Consider the following 6,510-nt stretch of genomic DNA (forward strand, 5'->3'; position numbering starts at 1 on the left):
AATCGATTATTTCCCTTCATCTACATAGAGACAGAACGATGGTGTCTTAAACATCTCATTCATTTCACCAAATAACTTCACGCAGGTGGATAACGGCCGTCTCGGTCACGCTATGTTGCGTGATGCAGTTTTGAAGAACCAAATGCATTTATTCAATGAATAAGTCAAGCTAGATCTATGTTTATGATGTTGTACGTTACGGTACCGATTGAAGTTGAGTCCGAAGCCAGTGGAAAACAGCGCTGCGTTTGTGCTCTCCAGGTACAAATGTTGTGATCTCTGACTGACGACCGGGCGAGACTCGAGTAAGAGATGTCCAAACGAGCTCCGGCAGGGCGGGTCAAGGCGGAGCGAACGGACGCCTTTCAGGCCGCCAATGACGAGCTGAGAGCCAAACTGATGGACGTCCAGTTAGAACTTCAGCAGGAGAAGAACAAGGTGAAAACCTCAACAGACAGACACTGCCTTCCTCCCTGCCTGCTTCCCTGCCTGCCTCCCTGCCTGCCTCCCTGCCTGCCTGCCTCCCTGCTTGCCTCCCTCCCTCCCTCCCTCCCGCCCTCCCTCCCTCCCTCCCTCCCTCCCAGTTTCCCCGATGTAGATTTGACATGCGTGTGCCATGACTGTGTCAGCCTACGTCAACAAATGCACCGAGGACATCAGCACCACTAAGAATATCATCACCCGGGGCAACAAACGACCCTGGATGACTGAGGAGGTGCGTCAAACGCTACGAGCGCGGAACTCTGCCTTCAAGTCTGGCGACAAGGAGACACTGAGGACAGCGAGAGCCAACTTGAACCGTGCCATCAGGGTAGCGAAGCGAGACCACAGTCGAAAAATTCAGGATCGTTTCCACGACGCCAACAACACCAGGAGTATGTGGCAAGGCATACGGGCGATTACAGACTACAACTCACCCTCCCCCCCCGGTGGGTGAAGTTGATGCTGACTTTCTAAATGGTCTAAATAACTTCTTTGGGAGGTTCGAGGCACTAAACGGCACTCCAGCAGTTAAAACTGTCCCCCATCAGGAAGAGGAGGTACTCTGCCTTGACTCCGCCGATGTGTTGAAGACCCTGAGGAGAGTCAACCCCCGTAAGGCCCCTGGCCCCGACAACATTCCTGGGCGTGTGTTCAGGGAATGTGCAAGTCAGCTGGCTGGGGTCATCACAGACATTTTTAACACCTCGCTGGGCCAAGCCACAGTGCCAGCGTGCTTTAAGACTGCCTCCATCATTCCGGTGCCGAAGAAACCTCAAATCACCTCATTGAATGATTACCGGCCTGTTGCACTGACTCCGGTCATGATGAAGTGCTTCGAAAGGCTGCTTAAAGATCACATCGTTTCCAGACTCCCCCCATTATTTGACCCGTTCCAGTTTGCCGACCGGCAAAACCGCTCCACTCAGGACGCCATCTCCTCCGTTCTTCACCTGAGCCTGGCTCACCTGGAGGAGAAGAACACCCATGTTCGGATGCTGTTCCTGGACTTCAGCTCAGCGTTAAACACCATCATCCCACAGCATCTAGTAGGAAAATTGGAACACCTGGGCTTCAACACCCCCCTTCGCAACTGGCTGCTAGACTTCCTCACCAACAGACCTCAGTCAGTCCGGGTCGGACAGAACACCTCTGATGTCATCACCCTCAGCACAGGCTCCCCTCAGGGCTGCGTCCTGAGCCCCCTGCTGTTCACCCTGATGACACACGACTGCGTCCCCAGGTTCACCACCAATCACATCGTGAAGTTCGCAGACGACACAACGGTGGTGGGGCTCATCAGAGACAACAACGACCTGGACTACAGAGAGGAGGTGGAGCAGCTGGTGGGCTGGTGCAGAGACAACAGCCTGATCCTGAATGTGGAGAAGATGAAGGAGATCATCGTCGACTTCAGGAAAAACCAGCCTCACCACGCTCCACTGATCATCAACAGCTCAGCTGTGGAGGTGGTCAGCAGCACCAAATTCCTGGGGGTCCACATCACAGAAGACCTCACCTGGACTATGAACACTACGGCACTGATCAAGAGGGCACAGAAGCGCTTGTACTTCCTGCGGAGGATGAGGAGAGCCCACCTGCCCCCACCCATCATGAGGACGTTCTACAGGAGCACCATAGAGAGCATTCTGACAAGCTGACTCTCTGTGTGGTGTGGAGGCTGCACCGCCTCCGATTGGAAGAACGTGAGGAGAGTGGTGAGGACAGCAGAGAGGATCATAGGGGCTCCTCTTCCCTCCATTCAGGACATTTCATCTCAGCGCTGCATGTCCCGTGCCCGTAACATCATCAATGACCCATCACACCCCCACCATGGACTGTTCTCCCTGCTGCCCTCTGGGAAGAGGTTTCGCACAATCCGCTGCAGGTCCACCAGGTTCTGCAACAGCTTTTTCCCTGCTGTCATCAGACTGTTGAACATTAGAACTGTTGAGCTCTAAACTGAACTCTGCATCACACATTCACAGAACTGTACTTTATAACACTACGGACCTCTATCTTGCACTATCTCGCACTACCAACTTTACTGAACTTGTGTAAACCCTTTAAATAGAAGTTTAATACATGGTTTAGCATTCCTCTGCACACTCTTGAATACTGTTTTGCCTACTTGCACTATTGCATAATTAGCACTGCTGCACTTTATACTTATTTGTAATATATATATACAGTATATGTATATATATATTTTCATAGGATATGTTACTTCTATTCAACTGCAATATCACTACTTTGTTGTAAGCCGTGTGCAACGAAATTTCGTTTTGTATGCACCATGTGCAGACAAGATGACAATAAAGTTTGTCTAAGTCTAAGTCATGTCAGGTCAGCTGTCTGGAGAGAGAGAGAAGTCAGGACCTGCGGGCGGAGCACCACCGTGCCACCGCCGCCATGACGGAACTCAAAAGCAAACTCCATGAGGAGAAGCAGAAAGAGTTAGCCGTTACCAGGGAGACATTACTGCGGCAGCATGAAATGGAGCTGATGAGAGTGATCAAAATCAAAGATGGAGAGATCCAGCGAGTGAATGCCTTGGTCCTCAGCCTGAGGGACGGCTCCATGGACAAGGTGATCCGCTCAATCCGTGTCTGACTATCCGCACGCCACGTCGGGCTCCGATGCGGCCGCTACCGTATTGTGTAGCTTGTCCCCAGTAAGCGTCGCGGCGCTCCGTTGCGGTCTCAACGGCCCGATGTGGCGCAATGTCTGCTCAGGTGAGGAGCGGGGGCGCTTTGCTGGCGGAAGTGGAGGAGACGCGGCGGTGTCGGGAGACCGAGCGGTGTCGCCTCCACCAGGAGCGCGGAAGAAGCCCTGGCAGCGGCCCAGCAGGCCTGGCAGTCCCGAGCGGCCGAGCTCCGATCGGCTCATCACCAGCATCGGGAGGAGCTGAGCCGAACCAAGAGAGACTGCGAGAGGGAGATCCGCCGACTGGTAGGACTGATCAGATGCGCGGTGCGTGGCTATGTTCCCAATTTCGTTGTATACCTGCAGTGCAATGACACCTAAGGCATTCTATTCTATTCTATTTCACAAGAAGAAAACGTCCGGTTGCTCGCTTCGCTTTTGTCACAGCAATGGTGTTCTAGTCGATTCAAGATAAAAATTGGCCGGTTGCACTCTTTGTTTTTGTCACAATTCTGGCAAATGAGTTTGCCCGCCTGCCTGAACGCTCCCCGTTTGTACATCCGGATGGATGAGATCAAGCTGAAAGACAGAGCGGTTAGTGTTTTGGATAAATCCCTGGGGCCGGCCACGTCCACCGCCTTCAGCTGCAGACTCAGGCTGCCGAGCAGCAGATCGCTGCCCTGAGGGATTCCCAAAGGGCGGGCCTAAACTACCCTGGAAGTGGGGTCAACGGCGCTACTAGCAATCCTCTTCATAGCGTAAGCCACCTCATCACACACTTGCAGTACGCATGACTTAGTTCGTTGCTGGAGGAAGGTAGCACAAAAACAGTTTTGAACTTTGAACGAGTGGTTGTGTGTGTGTGTTGCGGGGCGTTTTCAGTCTCAGGAGGATCGGGACACGCGAAGGTTTCATCTGAAAATCGCTGAGCTCAGCGCAGTCATCAGGAAACTGGAGGATCGAAACGCCCTGCTTTCTGAAGAGCGCAATGAACTGGTAATTTATTGACGGCACGCTTGAAGGTTTGCGCTACGTTTGATGCGCGCCATCCAGCGAGGCACCCATTGCGCTTGCTTATTAGTTGAGCGGCGCGGCAAGTCGGTTGCCTGGTTGATGTCTTTTATTGGGAGCCAAAGCCACGATTCCGTTCAAACCGATGCAAAAGGAATGGATACGTTCTGGCCCGCGTGTTGTGCGTCTTTCGCATCCCGCACTTCATGCTTGCAGCTTAAGCGACTGAGAGAAACAGAAAGCCAGTTTCTGCCACTCCTGTACAAAAACAAACGCCTGAGCAGGAAGAATGAAGAACTCTCGCTGGTGCTGTGTCGCCTTGAAAACAAAGTGCGCTTTGTCACCCAGGAGAACGAGGAGATGGCAAGCTTGGTAAGTCGACGCGGACAACGGCGGCGTGCCAACAGAGTCCACTGAATTTGTGTTCCACAGAGAAGGCCTAGTTCGCTCAATGACCTGGAGCGCGGTTGCGGCCAGCAGGACGGTGAAATGGAGTTCCTTCAAGTTGTGGAGCAGCGGCACATCATCGACGACTTGTCCAAGGTCTTCAGGCAGGCGACTCGGTGCACGTACGGCAGCGCCGCGCTCGCTCGCTGTCGCCAGGAAACCTTTTCCGTCCAAAGCTTGGCCGGCGGCCGCCATCCAAAAAATTGGCCCCTTAAATTCCGACCTTTCAAGCAGGAGCATTGTGCGCACGCGTTTGAACACGCTTTAGACTTGTTTTGCCGTTTTCAGCAGCTCAAAGCTCCCGTTTTGTCAGCGCCTTTGCCACTCGCTGTGCGCTGAAAACGACGGACTCGCCCGGCTGCTCAGCCCGTCAACCATGAGCCGCGAGCGCGACGTCATTGTCCGTAGGCAGCTAGTGGCAGAATGCACCCTGTTAGAGTTGCGCTCGCTCCAACTTATTTTGCAAGAACCACACGGGAGACAAGTAAGTTCTTTTGGACACCTGCAGGTGGAGAGTCCATCCGTTGTACGAATGAAGTCTGACTCTCGGCTCCTGCACGAGCATTTTTATTAAGAGAAACAGGGTGGGTGTAAGAGTGGATTGAATAGAGAAAGCCCTTGACCTCTAGTCAAAACATAGCAAGGGATGTTTTACGACTTTGTGTAGGAAGGGATAAGCGATAGGGATAAATAATATTATTTATTACAGGTTGCAGTCAAAGTCAAAGCAACATAATCATACGATAAAGATAATCTGGAAAACCCTGACACACCCTGTAGTTGTCACTTTTGGAAAAGACGAGCGTCCCTCCAATCATCGCCGGTGACGGGTTTTTCAGGCTCTGGAGACAGGAGCTCATGTCAGAAATGTCATCGTGAGTCGCGTTTGTTTCTGCGCCGGAGCCGTTCGTTCCCTTTGCATCCAAAGAATCTCAAAGGCGGATTATTTGTGTCGACAGGAGAGAGATTTGCTGCTACGATACCGACGTCGAGAATCTCTGAGGAGGAACAAAGCGTGAGGTCCTGCAAGGTGAGTCTGTTTGTTTGCGGCTGCTTGGTGTTGCGCAAGATGAAATGGCCTTTTTCTCGCTATCGTTCCTCTCGTCGATTCATCGTGAGGTGTCGCTTCAGTTTGTTCAGAGAGATGTTTGCTTCCACGCCCGCAGGTCATCGAAACATTTTACGGCTACGACGAAGACGTGTTGGTGGACTCGGACGGATCGTCCTTGTCTTTTCACACCGACAGAACCCCCGACACGGAACCCGAAGAGGTAGCCCGCCATTTCTGCCAGCGTATTGGCGCCAAACATTCCTCTTCAGCCTGGAATCGGACTCGTCTTTGCGTCGCGGGTGCTTTGTCGCCGGTCTGACTGATTCTGGTACTAGTGCTGTGTTGCATTGGTGTGTGCATGAGGAGGCGGAGCTTCGCTACCGCCAGCTGACGCAAGAATATCAAGCGCTGCAACGAGCCTACGCTCTGCTAGCCCAGACCAGCGGAGGGGACTACGACGCCGAGAAGGAGATCAAGGTGGCGCCCCTTCCCGCAACCCCCGGCCAGGTCGCAGCCTCCCCGTTCTCACCCAGCCTCGGGTGTTCTCTGGTCTGAAAGGAGGAGGAGGAGCCTCCCTCCTCCTCCTTTCAGACCAGAGAAAAGCTGATGGTAGTGTCAAACGCACCTCTTTCAATAAGGTGCCCCCGGCTTCCCGGTAACGTGTTTGTCTTAGCCGAGTAACTCAATTCGAGGCAAGACTTCGAAGTGACCGCATCGTATTGATGGCTCCCCGCTAATGTTTGAAGTTCTTATTATGTTACGGATATTTTTAGATGTCTTTGTTAAGACCTCAGGGATTCGTTTGTATAGCGCACCCTAGCACAGTTTTGCCGAAGTAAATGTTGATATGTGTCCGTTCTACTTGGTCGCTCAAG

The 6,510-nt window shown here is 52.7% G+C and overlaps 1 long non-coding RNA gene across 1 annotated transcript; it reads left to right on the forward strand.

Annotated features, from left to right (window-relative positions):
* The first annotated feature begins 4,998 nt into the window (after positions 1-4,998).
* LOC125985982 (uncharacterized) lies at positions 4,999-6,136 on the forward strand. The gene is made up of 4 exons (XR_011085704.1): positions 4,999-5,459; positions 5,544-5,614; positions 5,751-5,855; positions 6,002-6,136. It is a non-coding gene; the product is annotated as an uncharacterized lncRNA (long non-coding RNA).
* The last annotated feature ends 374 nt before the right edge of the window (positions 6,137-6,510 follow it).

Source organism: Syngnathus scovelli, chromosome 18 (assembly GCF_024217435.2).
Source record: "Syngnathus scovelli strain Florida chromosome 18, RoL_Ssco_1.2, whole genome shotgun sequence".
In the NCBI taxonomy this organism is placed as follows: Eukaryota; Metazoa; Chordata; class Actinopteri; order Syngnathiformes; family Syngnathidae; genus Syngnathus; species Syngnathus scovelli.